The sequence below is a fragment of the Dasypus novemcinctus genome, chromosome 8, assembly GCF_030445035.2.
Source record: "Dasypus novemcinctus isolate mDasNov1 chromosome 8, mDasNov1.1.hap2, whole genome shotgun sequence".
Taxonomy (NCBI): domain Eukaryota; kingdom Metazoa; phylum Chordata; class Mammalia; order Cingulata; family Dasypodidae; genus Dasypus; species Dasypus novemcinctus.
This window is the reverse complement of record NC_080680.1, coordinates 76,958,607-76,966,319: the sequence shown is the minus strand read 5'-3', so window position 1 is coordinate 76,966,319 and position 7,713 is coordinate 76,958,607. Positions and strand designations below refer to the sequence as shown.

The 7,713-nt window shown below is 39.2% G+C and overlaps 1 pseudogene; it reads left to right on the top strand.

The window, feature by feature from the left end:
• The first annotated feature begins 6,428 nt into the window (after window positions 1-6,428).
• LOC111761609 (alpha-internexin pseudogene) lies at window positions 6,429-7,349 on the top strand (annotated as a pseudogene).
• Window positions 7,350-7,713: the final 364 nt, after the last annotated feature.

Sequence of the window (7,713 nt, the reverse complement as noted above, 5' to 3'; positions counted from 1 at the left end):
CATGTGGGCATTGGCTCACCACTCTCTACAACACAATGTATGAAAATTTTTTATTTTATTTCAAAATTTTTAATTTTTCTATTTTTATTTTTGTATTTCATTTGTTATTTTAAAAATTATTATTTCATTATAAATTTTATTTTTTTGGCTTCATTTATGAAGAGGTTTTGGATCACAGAAGGGTCATAGCTGTAGCAGGGGAGGATTGAGGATCACTGGTGCAGGGTGTCAGTGATGGGGGGATGTGTAGGGAGGGGTGCACTTGGGGCATGCCTCTAAGGCATATGAATATGTTCAAATGTTCATGGGGCTTTGCCTTGTTGGGTGGAGACCCATACAACAACTGAAAGAATATTGAATTTCATCCTGGGGAGTCCTGCTACATTCCCTAGTAGAATAGCAAGAATATCCCAAATATAAGGGCAGTGCCTAGTGAAGGAAGACAGACCATTATGCCAGGCCCTTGATATGGATGATTGTATGTATGAACGTTTTCTTGTGAAACTGAAACTTAGTATAGTATTATATGTTGCCTAAGAGTTATCTCCTGAAAGCCTCCTTGTTGCTCAGTGTGACCTCTCTCTAAGCCAAACTCAGCATATAAATGCACAACCTTCCCCCCAGCGTGGAAAATGACTCCCAGTGACAGGTCTCCCTGGAACCGAGGGATTTTTACAAACAAAGTAGCAATGCATTTGGAAAAAGACTTTGACCAAAGGGAAATATTAAATACAAATGAATTTTTATGACGAAGAGATTTCAAAGTGAGTCAGGAGGTCTTTCCAGAAGTTATACTTATGCATGTCTCAGCAGGATCTCATTGATTGCCACAGTAAACAGTGCCTCAAACAGTGGGACTCCTGAAGGCTCTAGAGACATCTAGACACTATAAGCAGGTAAGACAGCTCAAGAATTTGGCACCCTGTTAGCAGGCCTTACTCTGGAATTCATGCTCCCCAGTGAAACAGAGTTAGGCTCATTAATAGTTTCCCTGCACTTCATTCTTCTGCCCCTTTTATTTGAACCTATAATTAGCACTATACTTCTTAAACATATGTCCCAGAGCCTTAAGTCTTTGGCCTGCTTATGTGCCTATAGAGCCCTGAATCTCAGCAGAGTTGCAACACCTACTCTCCAATTCACTGGACTCAACCAGGACAATTAACGAGGAGATGATGATGGACAATGACCACCCCAAAGAACAGAGAGTGTCTGCAACTGCAAGCAAGACAGTTCTATCCAGCTGCCCCATGGGATCTAAGCCCCCTCTCAGTTAGAAACAGAGTGGGCATCACCATCCCAAAATCCTCAGAATTGGGGAATGAACAATGGACTAAAGTAAACAGTAATATTCTGTTATAGACTTATAATTCTAGCAATGGAAGAACTTGTATCGTTCAGATAAAGGCAGCGGCCACCAGAGATTATGAGGGGAGGGCGAGGGCAGAATAGGTGTAACATGGAGGCATTTTCAGGACATTGGAATTTTCCTGTATGACATTGCAGTGATGGATAGAGGCCTTTTTTCATTTTGTCAGGACCTATAAAATCATGCAGGGCAGAATGTAAATTATATTCCATGGTTAATAGTAATACTTAATATGTGTTCATCAACTGTAACAAATGTACCACACTAATGAAAGACGTTGTTACTGTGGGAGGGAGGGAGGGGGGGACATATGGGAATCCCTTATATTTTTGATGTAACACCTATGTAATCTATAGCTTCTCTAAAAGTAAAAAAAAAAAAAAAAAAAGACACAGAAATAGCTATAACCCTGCCCTGCCCCCCCATCTTCTCCTATTTCTTTCTTTATAGCATTCTGTTCCACTTGCCATCCTCCCCAGAGGCAATCACTATGCTAAAATTGGTGGGTCTTTTCTATATATATATCCATAAACAATGTATACTATGGTTTTGCCTTTTAAAAATGTGTATAGATGGCATAATACTGTCTCTATTATTTTGAAACCTTTTCACTCAATTATGCTTATGAGATTTAGCTATTCTGATACATGTAGTTCTTGTTTATGCATAATAATTGCTATATTATATTTCATTGTATAAATAAGTCCATTTCTCCATTTCTTTACTGAAAGATGATTGTTTCCAACTTTCACTCTTTCAAGGATGCTGTAATAAACAACTTTTTGCTCGTACATAGACTTAAGAGTTTCATTCAGAAAAGGAGGTTGTAAGGTGTGTTTAGGAACTGCCAAATTGCTTCCCTTTTTTCTTGTTTCTGTAGGCTTATCATTTTCCCGTCTACTTCTTGAATTTCATATTTAAATGTCTTCTTTCCCCTAGTATATGCATTCAGTACTCTAAATTTATGTCAATGTATGAGAGTGGAGTACATTTTATTGTTGATTTCTAATTTAATAGCCTTATAAAAATATGGCCTGTATGTTAATGATTCTTTGATATTTGGAATTTTTCAACAAAGTAATATATGTTTGATTTTTTATAAATATTCACGTACACTTATATATTCTCTAAATGTGCAGTGAGGGTGCCTTGTTCTTTGTACATCTGTTAGATCAAGCTTGTTAATTTTGTTGTCCAAATTTTATATCTTCTCATTTTTTTTTTAAGATTTATTTATTTATTTATTTATTTATTTATTTATCTCCCCTCCCCCTCCCCCACCCCAGTTGTCTGTTCTCTGTGTCTCTTTGCTCTGTCTTGTTTCTTTGTCCGCTTCTGTTGTTGTCAGCAGCATGGGAATCTGTGTCTCTTTTTGTTGCGTCATCTTATTGTGTCAGCTCTCCGTGTGGGTGGTGCCATTCTTAGGCAGGCTGCACTTTCTTTGGCGCTGGGCGGCTCTCCTTATGGGGTGCACTCCTTGTGCGTGGGGCTCCCCTATGCGGGGGACACCCCTGCGTGGCATGGCACTCCTTGTGTGCATCAGCAATGCGCATGGGCCAGCTCCACATGGGTCAAGGAGGCCCGGGGTTTGAACCGCAGACCTCCCATGTGGTAGACGGACGCCCTAACCACTGGGCCAAGTCCGTTTCCCTGTATCTTCTCATTAATTGCTCTTGCCATCTATCAGTTTTAGATAATGGGACGTTGACATGTCTCTCACGCTTATGGATTTATCCATTTTTCTTTACAGTTTGTAATTTGTATTTTGTTTTATATATTTTGTCAATTTATTATTAAGTGTTACAAGTTAATAATTCTTATATTTTCTGGATATATAATATTCTTTTAATTGTTGTTTAGTGTTCCTTAGCTTCCTGTTTGTTTATTTTTTGTTTTTAAAGTATATGTTTTCTGACATTAATATTGATAAGTTAGCATTTCTTTGAATGATAATTGCATTGCATATCTATTTATATTTTATTTTTTACTTATGCAGTTTTATTTTTGGTGTTTTCTTATAAAGAGCATATGGTTGTATGTTTTTATTGTTGTTTTCTTCATCCAATCTGAAAACTTCTGTCTGCTAATAGTTGAGTGCAATCATTTTACATTTAAAGTGATTACTTATACATTTGGAATTTTTAAAGGTCATTTTGTGACTTATTTTTACTATTCTCTTTCTTCAATTTTTTTGGTAACCACTCACTGCCTTCTACTGGTTTAGTAAAAATTTCTCTGGTCTCCCCTTTTCCCCTTTTTACAGGTTGGAAGCTATAAATTTTATATTTATCATTTCATTTATTACCTTTATATATTAACATAGGTCAATCTTTCAAAATTCCCCAAGACTTAAAAGGTAGGAGAATGTATGTATTCATGCTGTTGCAACATGGAGTATATACCCCCAAATATGGATAGTGAGAAGAGTTTTTTAGGGGAAAGAAACAAAAGTGGCAGAGTACCTCAGACTTGTCTGGTGGGTTTTTGTCTGGTAGGTGTTGCAATTTTCCAGAAAGGAGTTGTTTTCATTTGTGATATGGCCTATATCAGTCCATTATGTTTTGCTCTCAGAATTACTGACTTGAAGGAATTTAAAAGAGGGGGTTACTTTCTTGGTATAGGGAGCAAGAGTGTCTGGGAGTTCAGAGCAGAAAATTTTATACATATACATATGTCACAATTTTTCTAACAAAATCTATGGCTTTTTATTATTGGTATCTTTCTCCTAAACACAAGGGCCTTAACATGCTTACCCTAAAATGCATGTGTTTTTTTCTCTATAAAATTTATTAAACATAATATATTAATTTCTTTTTAACCTTTTTTCTTGTACTTCATAATTTATTTCTACTGAAACAATCACTCAGTAATTCTTTTAATGAGGGTGGTAAATTCTCCTAATCATTGTAAGTACAAAAAATCTTTGTTTTGCTCTCATTCTCAAATAATACTTAGCTGAGTGTAATTATTCTTGTTTTTATTTTTGATATTGTGATTCAGTACTTTGAAGATATTTTTCTGCAGTACTCTGGCAGCTATCTCGCTGAGAAAAACATGTGCGTCTGTTTAACTGGTTCTGCCCATGTAGTAATTATTTGACCTTGGGTATGTTACATAAACTCTCAATTCATAGTGTTCTCTTTATAACGGGGATGATAATAAGATACCTACCTCATGGACTAACTCATAGGTTATTTTAATTTTGGGTTAATGCTTGTTAAAATATTTAGAATAGTGCCTGGCACTTAAACTCATGTGAGTATTTGTTATTGTTAACATCAGTAGGATTACTATTACCATATTGTCATTTTGCTCTAGGTATTTTGTCTTTTCTTGTTTATAACTTTATTTTTTCCATGGACCAAAGTAAACATTATTATTATTGTAATGGAAGAACCAGTACCATTGATATACCAGAGGTTCTGAGGGGAAGGGCAGGGAAGAATAGGTGAACATGAGGCGTTTGGGGGGCACTGGAATTGTTCTGTGTGCTATTGAAATGATGGATAAAGGTAATTATACATTTTGTCAAAAGCTATAAAATTGCACCGTGTAAAGTGTAAATCATAATGTAAACTGTAGATCTTATGAGTAGCAGTGTTTCAATATTTATTCATCAATTATAACAAATGTACCACTAATATAAGATGTTATTAATAGGGGAAAATGTGAGATGGGGAGGGAGTGGGGCATATGAGAACCCCCTATATTTCTGATGTAACTTTTCTGTAGTCTAAAACGTCTTTAAAAATAAAGTTAAACAAGTAAAAAATAATTAAAATAACAATAGGATACCACTTCACACTGCCATTAGAAAATCAGAAAATAAGTGTTGGAGAAGATGCAGAGAAATAAGAACATTATTCATTGCAATTGACAGATATACACCCAAATGAATTGAAAACAGGGATTCAAACAAATACTTGCATTTCAAAGTTCATAGCGGCACTATCTACAACCGCCAAAATATGGAAGAAACCCCAAGTGTCCTACAACTGATGAATAGGCAAACAAAATGTAATATTACCATATATATATACACAAATGGAACATTATTCCCACATAAAAGGGAAGGAGGTCCTGATGCATGCAACAAACGGAGGACACAATGTGTGAAATAATCCATACACAAAAGGACAAAATATCACATGATCCCACTGATTTGAAATAATGAGAATAAGCAAACTCACAGAGTCAGAGTCTAGAATGTAGGTTATCAGAGGATGGGGTGGGTATAGGGAATAAGAAATTAAGACCTAAAGTGTACAAGCTTCTTGTTTTGAATGATGCAATTGTTTTGGTAGTGGATGCTGGTGATTATAGCACAACAGTGTGAACACAACAGCACTGAATTATATGTCTGAATTTGATTAAAAGAGGAATGTTACATTGAATATATGTAATCAGAATAAACCCTAAATTAAACCATGGGCTATAGGACAATGATAACAATTTGCTCTCTTCAATTTTACCAAATGTTCCATACCAATGCAAGGTGTTAATAACTGGGTGGTTATGGAAATTCTCTATTTTATGCGTGATTCTTTTGCAAGCTCACAACCTCTCCCATTAACAAAATATGTTCTGCATAAGAATGTAGCAGAAGAACATGGGTCACAAGATTTCTATTCTGTCCTGCAATCCTCATATGGCAAGAAGACCCAGAAACTATAGAATCTGATATCTTAGAAAAGGGGCTGCTGAAATCCTGTCCTGAATTAATCATCATTTGAGGCAAGGTGCCTGCATTTCTCTTTCTCTCTGCATATGTGTGGGTGTGTGAGTGAGAGCATTAATCTTTTACAAACTGTAAATTGTTCCATAAATCACCATTACTAATTAAATGTAGCCCCACCTAGCACACCTCTCCGGTCCTCTGTAGCTCCAGCCACAGCCATGCACACAGCCATGGTCCCAGTACCTTGGGCTTTGGCTCGGATCACTACCTGTATACAGCTTCTTCCTACCACGAGGTGTTCAGAGAAGTTCTCCACTCTCTGACACCTCTCTCAGTCCAGTGGCATGGACAGCTTCCTCTTGCAGTTGCTGTCCCATTGCCATGTGGCCTCGTCATGTGGCCTCTTGGGCATCCTGCTCCTCGGCCTTGTTGCTCAGCCTAGGCCTGGACCTGAGTCCAGTGGCAGCAGGCACCAATGAGTACAAGATCACCTGCACCACAGAGAAGGAGGATCTGCAGGGCCTCAATGACCACTTTGCCATCTTCACTGAGAAGGTCCATGAGCTGGAGATGCAAATCCAAGCGCTCAAGCCTGAGTTGGCCACACTGTGGTAGCTCCACGCTGAGCCTTCATGCAATGACTGGCTCTTGCAGTGTCAGCTGCGAGATCTGTGAGCAAAGCTGGAGGAGGTGAGCTGGGAGCACACAGATCCTGCTGGAGCTTGAAGGGCTGACTGAGGGGGTGCAGTGGCTGCCGACTTGATGTGAGGAGGAGAGCCATGGGCATGAAAATGCCCAGCACCCTGAAGGTACAGCAGCACAACTTGAAGGGCACCATGCTGGCCTGCCTGGACCTGGAGAAAAAGTTTGGAATCACTGCTGGATGAACTGGTAATTGTGCACCAGGTGCATGATGAGTCCTGCTGGCCTCTCTACAGGCGTGGTTGCAGGCTGTGGGCCAAAGTGGATGAGGCTGTGGCTAAGCCAGATCTGAGTTTGGCACTAAGATCTGTGCTCAGTATGAGTTCCTGGATGACAAGAACCTGCCATCAGATGAGGAATGGTACAAGGCCAAGTTGCCAACGTGAATGAGTAGGCTGATGCAGCACTGAGGCCGTTGGGATGAGGCCAGAGGAGATCCACAAGTACCGGTGTCAGCTGCAGACATGCACCATTGAGACTGAGGGGCTGCCTGGAGCTAAATCCTTGGAGAGGAAGATCCTGGAGCTGGAGGAGTGGAGCAGCACTGAGTTGGCTGGTTACCAGGATAGCATTGGGCAGCTAGGTACTGGCACAGGTTGAGCAGGAAGTGTGGGGGTCCCCTGCTGAGCTGGTAGCAGAGCAAGCCCAGGCAGAAGAGCAGCAGGGCGGCCATGTAGAGGCCATAGTCCAAGAGGGAGAAGCTCCTTGTGGCAGGGGGAAGGTTTTGTGCTTGCAGCCACGAAGGCCTGGCCCGAGGCCCCTCTCTTGTTGGTAACTTTTAAGAAGTCTTATTTGTTGGGCAAGATCTTTGGTAACCCATATAACTAATGACTTGCCCATGTGGTAGCACCAAAGTCAATTTTTTAAAAAAAGGTGTCATACTGCAAGAATATTGAGGTAATAGAACACAACAGTTTTTGTTACTTAGTGAAATTAAATGTTCCCACTTTCTCAGACTAACCCT